Source organism: Phascolarctos cinereus, unplaced genomic scaffold (assembly GCF_003287225.1).
Source record: "Phascolarctos cinereus isolate Bilbo 61053 unplaced genomic scaffold, phaCin_HiC Scaffold_9;HRSCAF=440, whole genome shotgun sequence".
NCBI lineage: Eukaryota > Metazoa > Chordata > Mammalia > Diprotodontia > Phascolarctidae > Phascolarctos > Phascolarctos cinereus.
The window spans coordinates 41,703,355-41,718,451 of record NW_027556402.1 but is presented as its reverse complement, the minus strand read 5'-3'; the positions used below and the strand labels follow the sequence as shown (position 1 = coordinate 41,718,451).

The window sequence follows — 15,097 nt, the reverse complement described above, 5'->3', positions numbered from 1 at the left end:
TATGATAGATTAACAGTGGATAAAGCTAATTCCTAATTCGTAATATAGTCAGTCAGTCAACATCCTCCCAGATCAGCCTCCTTTGCATCTGCTATAGTAAGGGCCAGCTGTTGCTCAAGAAACTACAGTAGCTCCTAACTAGACTATAAGATCATAGGTCATACATTTGGAGCTGCGAAAGACTCTGGAGTTCATTTTAGCCAGCCCCCTCATTTTACATGTGAGGAAATTAAGATCTCTTGAGATTAATGAATTGTTCAAGTTTAGATGGGTAATAATTATGCAAGAGGCTTGATTTGAACCCAGGTTGTCTAATTCCAGATGTACGAGCTATGATCTTATAGTCTAGTTGGGAGCCACTGAAGTTTCTTGAGCAACAGCTGCTGTCCTGGGCCATCTTCTTCACTTGGGAGTTTCATCACATCTCATGGATTCAAGGATCATCTTTACTGATCCAAATCTAACTTCGATGCTGAACTCCATTCTTGCATCTCTACTCGCTTGTCTCAGATACCTCAACTAGATGTCCTGGAGGTATCTCAAATTCAACATGTCCTAAACTGAACCTGAGATGAAAAATAGGGATGTTGCTAGAAAAGTACCATAATTAAGAAGTCAGGATAACCTATCTGTGAGACAAGAAGGTAGCAGCTAATGCCAATAATCCAAATAGGGATGCCAGTCACCACAGACAACACAGATGCCAGTCATCAGAGACATCATGGAGTATCTAGACATCTAAGCTAGTGGGAAGCTGGCCTATTTTACTGTTGTGATTGAACTACGTGTTTTAAAGAAGTTGAAAGAGGGCATCTTACAGGTGAAACATTTGCGTGCCACAGTGATAACAGCTGACAATTATATAATACTTCAAGATTTGAAACTCATTTACTTTTCTTTTTAAACTAGTAAATCTTTGGATGTTACTTTTTTCTAAATCTGTTGTCTCATTTGATCCATACAACATTCCTTCAAGGAAGGTATTGAACTTTACAAATGAGGAAACTGATATTAGGGGAAGATAAGAGAGCAGGGAGGAGGTGTTGGTGCTAGAAAATGACCGACTACTAAAATTTCAATTTGATCACAAATGCTAGAAAATCATGACTTGGTTGATTGTTTTGTTTATTTCTAGATGGGAAAATGATGGAGACAATATTCATAATTCAAATTAAACTTAAAAGTGTCCCATTTGCTTCCCTACCTCTGCCCCCACTCCCAACCAGCCAGTTTAAAAAATATTTACAGAGCCCTTATCTGAGGTATTATTTGAACCCCAATTATTCCTGATTCTAATCAGGCTGTCTACTCACTATGCCATGGTGTCCTGGGCTGGGGGAAGACTGGCCAAGACCCCCCACAGTCTTGTCTTCAAAGTTTATTGAATTGGTTGCTTCTAGAACACAAAGAGATTAGGGGTGGAGAGCAGTGATGTGGAGGAGAAGCTCCAAATCTTTAAATTTGCTGATGTGACGTGTTTCTGCTTTGTTTATCCTTTGGATTTAGCTTTACTTTTTCTACATGTATTTTCTTTCTTTTCATGGCATTAGGTTAAATTACTTAGCCATCTTGCTCATCACATGACCATCTTAGAAAAGCTTTAAATGTTAAATAGAGGAGTTTGAAATTTATCCTAGAAGGATGAAATATTAGTTCTTGAATCAGATAACCTGGGTTCAAATCAAGCCTCTCATTATTACCCATCTAAACTTGAACAATTCATTAATCTCAAGGGGTCTTGATTTCCTCACATGTAAAATGAAGGGGCTAGATAAGATGAACTCCAGAGTCTTTTGCAGCTCCAGATGTATGACCTATGATCTTATAGTCTAGTTGGGAGCCACTGAAGTTTCTTGAACATCACGGTTGGAGGTGATGACATTCATTTCTAAACAACATTGTTATTAAGAACAATTCTATTAGTGATATAATATGAATTATGACATTTTGAAATTCAAATTTTCACTAGTTGTTTATTCAACCTCAATTTCTCATTATTTGCAAATGTATCTACAAAGGGAGGTTTGCACGCGTTATGAGCAACCGAGGTCATACAGTTTCAAAGGGTAATTTCACCTCACTTTGAGGGTATTTGCTTTTGATAATGGAAAGATAAAACTCATACAGTAACCAGGACAAACTACATGCTATGCTAAAGACAGACCATAATTTCTTCATTTCTCCTTACAGAATCTTCTAAACCATGCACCTTACAAGTGCACAGAAGGGGAAGCAAGTGGGAAAACAACTACAGCAATAAAACAATGACTTAAAATGTCAAATTTTCTTATCAACCTGCAAACCCCCATTCCCTCCACAGTGGAGAAGCACCAGATGTAACCCAATTAAACTCAACAGTGCACAGGTGTTCATAGGAATGACTAAAACAAAAGAATACTTACCTTTAGGGCTCTTAAAAATTAGAGTTCTTCAATTTCCATCTACTTTCCAAACAAAACTCAACAATAAAACATTGAAATAGAAAGAAATTAGATTCAGCAGGGGAAAAACTCAATCAGCATGAGTTATAACCCAATTAAGCTGAATAGCACTCAGGTGTTTGCAGAAGCACTCTCACTTAAAATTTTTCTAGCACAAATCAACTTAAAAAAAACCCACTTAAGATTTTATATGAAAATTTTTATCCTTCAAAGTTGCATCAACCTAAGAAATCTTTGGATTTGGTATATTTATTTTGCTTTATGACAGCAGCATATAAATGGAATCTATTCAAATAGGGTATGTTTATTTGAGCGATTCTGAGTTTTAAGAGGTCAAATTCTGAAATTCTGGTTAGTAAAAACAACAACAATAACAATATGTGGTATTAATGGTAGTGTAAACCATCCTGGCAATGTAGAAAGCTGGTCTTGAGAACACAACAAATTGGAATCAAGTTCCTAAGATTGTCAGTTGCAGATCTGGATTGATAGAGGACATTTTGTCACAGAGTCTTACCTTCCCACACTGATGAAAGCATAGATCCATATGAATAATAATAATAAAAACAATGATATAATGATAACGACAATGATAGATGTATCTAAGAGAAAAACTTAATAAGGCTTATTTATATATTTATAAGATATATTGTGGGAATGTATGTCAACATACTATGACTTCTTCCTTCATCTAAGGAGGATTTTTATGCTAAGTGATGGAGATACAGAGTAAAAAATAAAGCAGTCCAGGCGCTCAAGAAACTTACTTTCTATTGGAGAACATGTGGATATAGAAATTTTTTTTTTATTTTTATCTTTTGGATATATAAATTCAACCTTAAGCAGTTGCTTCTGGGTTCAAGCAGCTAGACTACTGTGCCACTCCCTTGTCTGTCTTGAAGCATTCAGTTCACACTGGGTTTAGCCTTGGTGATTCCACCCATACATGAGTAGGGGCTACTCTCCTCGTTCTCATACATTTTGGCTCGTTCTTCTTAAACCCAAATGAGCTTGCAACAATTTAATTTATATAGCTTAGATTATGTCTCTCATTGATGGTGTCTTCCCAAAAAGAAAGGAATAAAAAGGTACTTAAGTCCTGTTGATTTTCTCTTTGTGAGATCCGTCACATATATCTATTTCTCTCCCCTGACTCTGTCACCACATTGGTACAGATTCTCATCCCCTCAAGCCTGAACTCTTGCAATAGCCTGCTGCTTCATTGCCTTGTCTCAAATCTCTCTGCACTCTACTCCAGTTCATCCTTCACTCAAATGTCAAATTGATTTTCCTGAAGCGTAGTGTCATTTCCCTCCCCCCTTCCCCATGTGATAAACTCCAATGGTTCTCTATTACCTTCATTATCAGATAGAAAACCCTCTGCTTGGCTTTTAAAGTCATAATCTGGCTCCTTTCCAGTCTTCCTATATTTTACTCTTCCTCACAGTGGATCCAGTAATGCCGACCTCCTTGTTATTCCTCACATAAGATACTCCTCTTAAATCCATGCATTTTCACTAGTTGTGACCCATTACTGGAATTATTTCCTTCCTGATCTGTTTCCTGGCTTCCTTAGCTTGCTTCAAGTCTCAACTAAAATCCTACCTTTTATAGGAAGCCTTTTCCAATTCTAATTAATACTAATATCATTTAGTCATTTTCAGTTGTGTCCAACTCTTTATGACCCCTTTCAGGGTTTTCTTGGCAAAGATATCAGCATGATTTGCCATTTCCTTCTCCAGCTCATTTTACAGATGAAGAAACTGAGGCAAACAGGGTTAAATGACTTACCAAGGGTCACACAGCTAGTAAGTTTCTGAGCCTGAATTTGAACTCAGGTCATCCTGACTCCACGCCTGGCACTAGATCCACTGTGCCACCTAGCTTCCCTGATTAAATAAATATTTGTTTTCATATTGTTTGTTCCATTAGATTGCAAGGTCCTAGAGAACAGGAACTATTAGTTATTTTTCTTGACAAATCACTTAAACTTTGTTTGCCTTAGTTGAAAATGAAATAAATGAAATAATAGCTATATAAATGCTAGTTATTATTTCTGTCCACAAAGTATAGCATAATGCCTTGTACATAGCAGACATTTAATGAATGCTTATTGACTCAATGTATAATATGAAGTAGATAACATTTCTATACACAGGAGCAATGAATGCTAAACACAGGACCATCAAAAGTTGGCATTTGACAAAAAATAAACTTAAAACAGGATTTAGCAAGCTAACTTCTAACTACTACTACAATGTAGTGGAAGGTGGCTACCTCAATCTCATCAGAAGATAAAGCAGCTCATAAGGCTGGCAACTAGTCATTTTTTATTTCACCTTCACTTTGAATAATCCATGTCTTCTGGCAAAACAGCCAGGTGTGGGCCAATTTTCTTATCCATGGTTATCCTCTCCAAAAGTACTAGAGTAATTGCAGGAGAATCCTCCCCAGATGTCATTCAGCTTCAATGGGATAGAACCTCTGCACTTCTCAACACACAAGGTTGCCAACATGGCATATGTTTTAGATACCATATACTCATAGCCCCTTTGAAAATTGGTAAAATGGGGGAGTTGGGGCAGCTATCCTCATCCCACCCCCTTTTCATGGGATCAAAACATCACAGAGATCTTCATAAAGACTGAAACAGTCCTGATGTAATTTATAGACAGAAAGAAACGAAGAGGCTGACAGAGCAGGTTACTTCCTTTTAAATATCCACCAAGTCATAGTTCTGGCTTTGAAGAAGGAATTTTTCATCATTTGGAAGTGCAGACCTTTTAGCCTTTCAAGCCTTCTGTGGTTGGAAGCAAGGCCCATATTCCCACATGCTTGGCTGGGCCAGCTTTAAGCAAGCTCCATAGAATGGGCCTTATTGCCATATTGCTACATAAAGAAATAAATAAAACATGGCATCATAGATTAAGGCCTAAGGATCTTCTTCTTCTTCTTCTTTTTTTTAACTACAAAAGCTTTTTTTTAATTGCCACTCCAAAATGGGAAAAAGTCTCAAAAGAATAGAAAATAGTGTCTCATCTCTTTTCCAAGTTAATCTCAAATCAAAACAACCAATGGGTAGAATTGTGTCTTTGGTTTTCTTTTGTGACTGTTCAACGTAGTAACTGTTGTGGTTTTCTTGATATATTACAGAATCTTTAATAAGTGTCAAAGATGTAAAACTTCATTCAATCAGTTAATCTAAACAAGTAAGACTGCATGTATGCATCCATCATTTTCTGGAGTATTGGTAACCTGTGAGATTTTCCCCAGATAACTTTGCCTCTTTGTGTCACAAGAATCAGCTCACTCATATTCACTTCAATGACAGTCCCATTGGTAATAACATCTAAAGTTGTATATAGTGGGGGGGGGGAGAAGGATTCTTCTTCACACCAAGTGTGAGTAGGGAAAAAGTGGCTTTAAGTTCAGGATGAGTTATGTGAGCCTTCTTAAAACATAAACCCATTGGCCTAATAAATCTTTCATATTTCAGTGGTTTTGGTATAAAGCCATCCCCAACAAAGCATACTTTAGTAACCATTCCCTTCCAAGCTTTCTTCTTTCTCTTTCCTCTTGGAATAACCTTTAACACTTCTGTTTCTCCCTGGCATGAACGTTTGGCAAGGACACTTCCCATTTACCAGCTTTCTCTTTTCATTTCTGTTTAATCATGTTGGAAAGAACTTTGGCTCGGCATTGTCCCTCTCTGTCCAGCAGATATGCAGCCACTGCTCCCTGGGGAGTTTTTTCATCATTCTTTCTTTTGGTATTTCTCTTTTCATGGATCTTGATAGTCTTTTTAATCTGAATCTTCTCAGCATGACGCTATTTATGGTAGAGTTTGGCCTTTAGATCAATCATTTTCTTTGTTCTCGGCTTTCCTTCTTTCGCTTTTTCTCATGGTAATCCAAGCAGTAGCCATATTGTTTTTGGTGTAACTCTATGTATTCTTCTGTGGCATGTTGAGGGCTGGGGGCCTGTCGAAGAGCCGCTGAAAATGCTTCCAAAGTTCAGACCCTCTGCCATTAAAGATCGATTCCTCCCGAGCCAGAAAAGAAAAAGAGCAACTTCTCAGGCACACAGAACACAAGTGACTTCACACAGATTGTTAATATCAGGGGAAAAATCTGAACCCAGATCTTCCTAAGCACTTTTTAGAGGAAGCTAGGTGGTGCAGTGAACGGAATGCTGGAAGACCTAAGTTTCAACTTCAAATTTAGCCTCAGTCACTTACTATCTCTATGACCCTGGACAAGTCACTTTACCTCTGGCTACGTTGGGTTCCTCATAGGCAAAATAGGGATAATAATAACAACTACTTTCCAGGGATATTATGAGGATCAAATGAGATCTATAGAATCACTTAGTTCAGGGCCTAGCACATAGTAAGCCCTCAACAAAAGTTTATTTCCTTCCTTCCTTCTACCTTCTATCTGCTAAGTAGCTACTGTATGCCAGATTTTATAATTACACAGTGTAAAATCTAATACCTAAACTATTCAGGCTATTATCCAATATGGACCTTATGGCCTTAAGTGGCAGCTAATAAATTCAGGTAATTGGTTACAGTAACACTGTGAACTTGACCAAAAAACAGGATGTGAGGCTGTATCATGACTTTGGAATAACTGAAATGAAATTACAGTAGTCCTTTTTTTAGAGTAAAAGCAGTTAAGAAAAGATCCTTAATGAGAAAGATCAGGAATGTGTAGGTCAAAACTTTATCCTTTTGCTATCACTGACTGAGTACCTACCATTTGTTAAGCACCTAATATGTGCTAAGTAAGGGCATACAGAAAGGAAAAACAAAACAATTCTTGTTTTTAAAAGCCTTATGGTCAATTAAGGAAAGTTACATATATATATATTTCATAGATATAGATATTGGTGTTGATAGATAGATATAGATATTTCTCCCCAACACATATAAAAATCAAATACAGAGTTATTTCATAAAGGAGTGACCCTGGATACTGGGGGGTGTGATTGATCAGAAAAGGCCTCCAGCAGCAAGTGGTAACTGCAGCTGAGCTTTATAAGAAGTGAAAAATTCTAAGTCATAAAGAGAAGGAGAGAGGGCATTTTCACATTGTATGAAACATAGTAGACATTTAGTAAATATTTGTTGAATTGAAAATGGAGTCCTATAGTTTATAGCACATAAGAATATCAATAGTTTAAATATAATTTTAATGTAAAATACAAAAATGCTTATGTAGATAATAGTTGTTCCTGAGGCTTCTGTCATAGGTGCTAGGAAGAAATATATTCAGAAACTTCCTAAGTTACTGCTTACTATTAAATACTTTTTTTTTTTTTTTGCTATAAGATGCATGGCCAGCCAGGAGTTTTATCAGAACTCTGAGAAACTTTGGAATAGCTATTTCAATCTTACCCTACAGCGAGCTAATAACTAATTCTTATAATAATTTTAATCGTTAGGTAAGTCTATGCTCCTATTGCTTCAAATATGCTCAAGCAAATTTAGAAATTTAATAGTGTGTAAACAAATGAAAATTAGTTAGGGAAAACTTGTTTAATCAATGCATTGCTATATTTAGAGTCTAATATTATTTGAATCACTGACTGAGGTGTATATAATAACTTATACTAGGTCCAAGGTAAAACAAAAATCCTCTTCCAAGCTTAACAGAATAATCCTACCTGAATGGATCAAGCTAGGATTAGGTAGGTAGAAAAAAAGAGGGCATTGTGGAAATGATTTAATAAACCTTATTCTGAATGGCTAGTGGGTCAATTGATAAACTCAATATCCTTTAATATAAAATCTTGGACTTATTCAGTTATAAAAGAACCTATTTTCTTTTTCTTTTTTATTTGGGTTTATAATATTACCTTTGATTCCAGTTCCTTTTCTGTAGGATGAGTTTTACTGTTATGGGTCTGAGCTTAGATCCATCTGAGGGATGATTTATTCCTCATTTTCCTTGATATTTTCCCCTATACTTTAAAGAGGCCTCTTCTTCTCCCACCCTTCAAAATAAATTAAATTACTTTTCAAAGTTTCTGCGACATGATTATGACCCCTTAATTGTATTTCCTTCATTCAGCCACCAAAATGGTGTTCTCAATATTCAGGTCTAACCATATCATGGACTGGCTTCCTATTGCTTCCAGGATCACATATAAAATCCTCTGTTTGGAATTTAAAGTCCTCCATAACCTAGTTCCCTTGTACTTTTCTATTCTTGTTGCTCCTTACTCTCTGACCAGTGACATTGGCCTCCTTGCTGTTCCATGAATAAGAGAATTCATCTTTTGGGCTTTAGGCATTTTCTCTGTTGGTTCCTAACACTTGTAATGCCCTTCCTTCTCATCAATACTTACTGAATTACCTAGCTTCCTGTAAATATCTGCTAAAATTCCAATAGAAAATGTTCTCAACTTCTCTTAATTCTAGTGCCTTCTTTCTCTTATTCCCTATTTTTCCTGTATAGGGGACATCTAGGTGGCAAGGTGGATAGACCAGACCTGGAATCATGAAAATTCATCTTTGTGAGTTCAAATCTAACCTCAGACACTAGGTGTGGGACCCTGAGCAAGTCACTTAACCCTGTTTGCCTCAGTTTCTTCATCTTTAAAATGGGCTGGAGAAGGAAATGGTAAACCACTCCAGTATCCTTGCCAAGAAAACCCTAAATGGGGTCAGAAAGAGTTGGACACAACTGAAAACAACTGAACAAAAAGATTTAACTTGGATATAGCTTGCTTGTAAATTTCTGTTTGCTTGTTTTCTCTTCCATTAGATTGTGACCTCCTGGAAGGGCAGGAACTGTTTTTTGCCTCATTCTATCCCCAGCCCTTCACAGAATGACTGGCACATGGTAGGTGCTTAATAAATGTTTATCTCTCCTAGGACTTCCTAGTTCTAGTATTTCAACATATTTGTTTTTAAATAGGGAGCACTGCCCTGGGCAGTGCATAATAACTTATTATTATTCATCAGAACTTAATTGTTGATAGTTTTTTTTTTATCAGATCCAACTATTTATCATACTGTTAAATAGCTTTGAAAACAAATAAAATCACATTGTGGATTCATAAATAATTTCCTTTCCTAAAGCATCCTGTCTTTTTTCACTGTGCTTAAATTACGATTTCCTATTTGAGTACATTTTTTCTCAAGTTGCACTTTTTAGTTAAATTCATCCTGGGCTTTCTTTTCTCAGGCCTCATCTTTCTTGACTTCTCTGCATCCTTTGACACTGTCAATCACCCTCTTCTTGATATTCTCTTCTCTCTAGGTATTTATGACATGCTCTATCCCAGTTCTCTTGCCTGCCTGACCTTCTTTGTTTCTTTTGCTGGATTTTTACCTATGTCATAGCCACCATCCATTGGTATTCTTCAAGTTTGTCTCAGGCCCTCTTTTCTTATCCCTCTATATAGTTTCATTTGGAGATTTCATCAGCTCCTATGAACTCAGTTATCATCTCTATGCAGATGACTCTTAAATCTACTTGTTCACCCCTGACTTCTCTTCTGACCTTCAGTCTTACATTTCCAACTACCTATGAGTTCAAACTGGATATCTCATAGCCAGCTTAAACGCAAAATGTCCCAAGATAAACTAATTTCTCCACATGCCCACTCCTCTTCATAACTTCCTCGTTACTGTTGAGGATACCGTCATCCTCACTTAATGAAAAGATTCTCTTGTCTATCATTTATACCATGGCTAGAAGTGTTTAGTTGTTTTACCAGATAGTAGGACTTCAGAGTCCAAATGATCTCAGTTTAAGTTCTACCTGGGACATATAGTAAGACTGACTTTGTAATGTTGATCACAACCTATCACTGGCCCAGGCAACTCTTTTAAGATTATACATTTCAAAGAAGGTGTCATTTAATTGACTGATTTCTTTTTTCTCTGAGAGCATAGACTCCCAAAATATTTTTAGACTTATGAAAATAAATTGAGCAATGAATTAGAGAACCCAGGATTGAATTCATCGTGCCGCTTAACCTCTCAGTCTCAATTTCTTCATCGGTAAAATAAGGTTTTTTGTGCAAGATGATCTGTAAGACCCTATTTCTGCTATTATGACCTTATGATTACCTTGTAGATACATTATCATATGTAGGAGACCTATAATTGTGTGTCTACACCATCCTCAAAGATAGAAAAAAAGTCTTTACTACTTCAGTAGTTAATCAGTGAATGTACCTACTATGCGCCAGGCACTGTGTTTGATGATGGGGATATAAAAAAAAGGCCAAAACAGTTGAAAAAGAAAGACAACATAGAAAGAACTATGTACAAATACACAATACAGGATAAATTAGAGGTAATCAGCAGAGAGAAGGTATTTGAATTAAGAGTGATTGGGAAAGATTTCTTATAGAAGGTGAGATTTTTTTTTTTTTAGTTGGGACTTGAAGGAAGCTGGCAGAGATGAGAAGGGAGACCATTCCAGATGTGGGAGACAGACAGTGAAAATGTGCAGAGTTGGAAGGAGTGTCTTCTTTAGAATAAAAAGGGGGCCAATTTTGCTTGATTTCAGAGTAAGTGAGCTTGGGTGTGGTGTAAGAAGACTGGAAAGGTGTATATATGGGAACGAGGTTGTGAAGGACCAGTGGGTTTTACATTCACTCCTAGAGATGATAGATAACGGTAAGAGGATTTTATTCACCGGGATAGGAGGGGGGGGGGGAAGAAGTGACAAGATCAGACTTGTGCTTTAAGAAGATCACTTCAAGAAATGAGTGGAAGATGGAACGGAGTGAGGAGTCTTGTGGCAGACAGACCAATCATGAGGCTTTTTAATAGCCTGGGTATGAGGTGATGAGAACTTGCATGGAAACAGTGTCAGAAGGGAATGTATTTGAGAGCTGTTACAAAGGTAATATGTTACAAAGATAATGACAATAGATTGGATGTGAGGGATAGGAGAGAGAGAGAGAGAGAGAGAGAGAGAGAGAGAGAGAGAGAGAGAGAGAGAGAGAGAGAGAGAGAGAGAGGAGTTGAGGACTACAAAGCAAATGATATTTGAGATTTGCTGTGGCCAATCTGATGATGAGGCTTTCTGAGCTTTACTAACTGATTGTTAGAGCTCAGACACACCAAACCTTGGGTCTTTTTTGGCTTTCCAGAACTTGTGCTCCACTGCCAAAGATTTCAAAGACTCAGAGTCACTATGATGAGACATTAAAGGAAGAACTTCAACAGAAGTTTAATAGCATAGTAACTCAGAAATTTCATCTGCAGTGTAAGTGTAGCCTGCATGTATTTGCATATATACTGCCCTAAATATTTGTGTATAGTTCAAAACATGAATAGTTGGTACTTAATTCCCAAATAAGGGCACCTTTTTCTTCCACCTCCCTGCCTATATTCTCCTTGACTGATTTATTGGATACAAAAGTTCAGAATGAATTAGTGTTATTTCCTTCCATTTTCCACATCACTTATCACTCAGTAAATGCTTCCTAAATGAATGACTTTATGATATGTTACCTACCACACTACAGACAGGAAAGCTGTTTTTTTTTTTTTTACATCAGCAACATGAGATTTTTTAAAAAAGGATATGCTTGGGGCAGTGGATAGAGCTCCAGCCTTAGAATCAGGAACACCTGATCTGACCTCAGACACATGACACTTACTAGCTGTGTGACCCTGGGCAAGTCACTTAACCCCAACTGGCTCACCAAAAAGGAAAAAAAAAGGATATGCTTTACAACCACCAGAAGCTTCAGGAGATCACAGACCTATAGCTTGAGGTAGGGACCTCAAGAGGCAAGACTCCCAGGAGGAAAACAAAGTTAAGTAACTTATCCAAGGTCAAACAATATATATGTAGAGGCATTATTGAAGTGATGTCATCTGACACTGGAGCTCAAGTACTTTCCATTATACCAGATTGTCTGGACGACATAGGAACTTTTTTCAGATCAGAAATCCCAATCACTTGGGAGGTTATAGCACCAAACTTTCCTACTTTGTACAGAAAGTAGAAATGACCAATTTATCTGTCTCCAGGGATTTTTAGGGCAGTGTTGCCCTAAAATGAGGTGACTGGTGTAAGACTGGAAAACAGGGAACGTGGGAATCAGTTCTAGTGACCACCCATAAGCAGAATGATAGCTAGGGCCTCTGGTGGGTTACTATGGTCCTGGGCTAGTTTAGTATTACATCTAAGATAAATCTGGTGACTAATTACCTAAGCTTATCATGATAGAAAACTATCATCAAAACTTTAATTTCCTGACATCATTAGCAAATTTTTATCAATTGTTTACCAGATTTGGCACACATGCATAAATGTCATCAGTAGTTGTTTGCTAAATCTGAAGGGCACACACATGTGATTCATAATTGTTTATCAAAATTAGGATACACAACCATCATGGCCAAACTATACCACTCAATGCCTTATTTTATTACGTAAAATAATTAATGACCACTTAATCACAAAAGGAGGCTTTAAATTAAATGGAGCTGCTTATCCAAAATTTAACATACTCATTCTCACTACAGGGAGGATAACAGGCAAACAACTATGTATGAAATGACAAATACAGGGGAAATTGGAGATAATCTCAGAGGGAAGGCACTTACATTAAAGGAGATCAGGAAAGGACTTTTATAGAAGGTAGGATTTGGGTGGGATTTGAAGCAAGCCAAGGAATCCAGGAGGTAGAAAAGAGGCAAAAGAATGTGCCAGGCATGGGGGACAGTCAGAGAAACTATTCAGTGAGGACATGGAGTTTCTTGTGCAAACTACAGCAAGGAGGCCAATGTCATTGGGTTGCTGTCTGTGGCACAGTGTAAGGTGAAGTTTTTTTGTAAAGACTGGAAAGTTATTAAAGAGCAAGGTCCTGGAGGGCTTCATAAGCCAAAGAGAAGTTTTTATTTTTGATCCTAGAGGCGACAGGGAGCCACTCGACTTGATTGAATGGGGGAGGGGAGATGTATAACATGGTTAAGTCTGTGATTTAGGAAGGACAATTCGACAGCTGAGTGGAGGATGGATTGGAGTGGGGAAGAACTCAAGACAGGAAGACCAACCACTGAAGTGACCTACACCAGGGTGGTTGCAGTGTCAGAGGAGAATAGGGAGTGTATCAAGAGAGGCTAAGAAGGTAGAGATGACAGGACCTGGTAATTTTTGGATATCTTGTGAAAAAGAGTGACAAGTCAAAGATGATAACTAGGTTTTGAGTCCAGATGACTGAGATGATGGTGATTGAACTCAGAATGTTTTGTGTAAAATAAATCCCCTAAAGCTGAAAAGGAGAGGGGCCATATGGCAGCCGTTGTATCACCTCTAAGCTTAAAAGCAGCTAAATATTATAAAAAGGAATTTGTACATTCAAAACCATCAGGAATATTATTTGTATTATTTCTCTGGCTTTCTAAATCTTGAGGGTCAATATCTTCAGTTCTTTCATCCAGTCCTCAAATAGTATGAAATCAGGTCGCTTCATCATCCTTGCTGTCCCTCTCAGAGACCTATCTACTGGAGCAGCTCTTTTCTTGCCATCATCTGAAGGCAATCACAGCAGAGAAGATTGATCTAATATTACAATATATATTTACATTGTTGGATAACTTTTCAGAGGAAGTTCTGGGGAAGGTTGGTGTGTGTGTGTGTGTGTGTGTGTGTGTGTGTGTGTGTGTGTAAATGGCTCAGCTTTTAGCCTGTGAATTACCAAAGTTTCCATCTTACAAGGCCAACAAGATAGGCCATTTATGTCCACACTGGTCTTCTCTGGGTGATAACTCATGTTGAACTCATAGGTAGTTCATGCCCTAGGTCATCTGTATTTGACTTCAAGTAACAGTCAGAATGTATGTATAACCAGCTTTTGTCAAGATCTGATTAGATTTGGAAGTTTAGGTGGCAAACATAAATGAAAAGAAAATAAATTCACTCTGCTTGTTCCTATAATGGAAATTTTATGGGTTGATTAAATTATTTCCCCAAACTCCTCCCTTAACCCACAGTTTGTGGCTCCCAGTCAATCCCTCTACTGCACACTTCACTCTGGAGTGGCAGGAAGTCTTTGAATTGCCTGAGAAAGGAAGATAGGGGGAGTGAAACCTGCCTGTAGGCTTTCCACCACTCTAAAAAGCATCCAGTCTTTTACTGATTGTGTCACACCACCTAAACCTATGCACTCATGACTCAGTAGACTAGGATATATAATCCTGAGTCTGTGGTTCATCTTTTTCTCTTACTAAGGAGCTTATAAAAGTTAATAATAAAAGACAAAAAATAATACTCTACCACAATTACAGGTCTTAGTCCTCAAGCCCAGATAACATCCTTGTTAGTTTAGACAAGAGGCAAAATTTCTGTCCTGTTAAGTTCTATATTCTAATGGCTATTTACTGGCCTACTCCATTGCAATCCCTCAATAAATTAATAGCAAATACTAGTCATATGGAAGTTAAGACTGGTCACAATAGGCTATATTCCTCAATCTCAGGTTTCTCAGTTCAGTACTCTCCCCAATGAATCCAGTGAATTTTCTCCCTTTCAGAGGGATTCGGGAGAGGACCAGGGAAGGAAGCTCACATTATCAGAACTACAATTCCCAGAAATTTCATGCCACAAAGTCCCAAATTCTTTCCCTCAAAGGAAAATCAATCTGAATTCCTGGTTACACATACACCAATAATTAAA

The 15,097-nt window shown here is 37.5% G+C and overlaps 1 pseudogene; it reads right to left on the bottom strand.

The window, feature by feature from the left end:
- Positions 1-5,642: 5,642 nt before the first annotated feature.
- LOC110223088 (ribosome biogenesis protein NSA2 homolog pseudogene) overlaps positions 5,643-15,097 on the bottom strand; it is a 47,493-nt pseudogene continuing 38,038 nt past the window's right edge.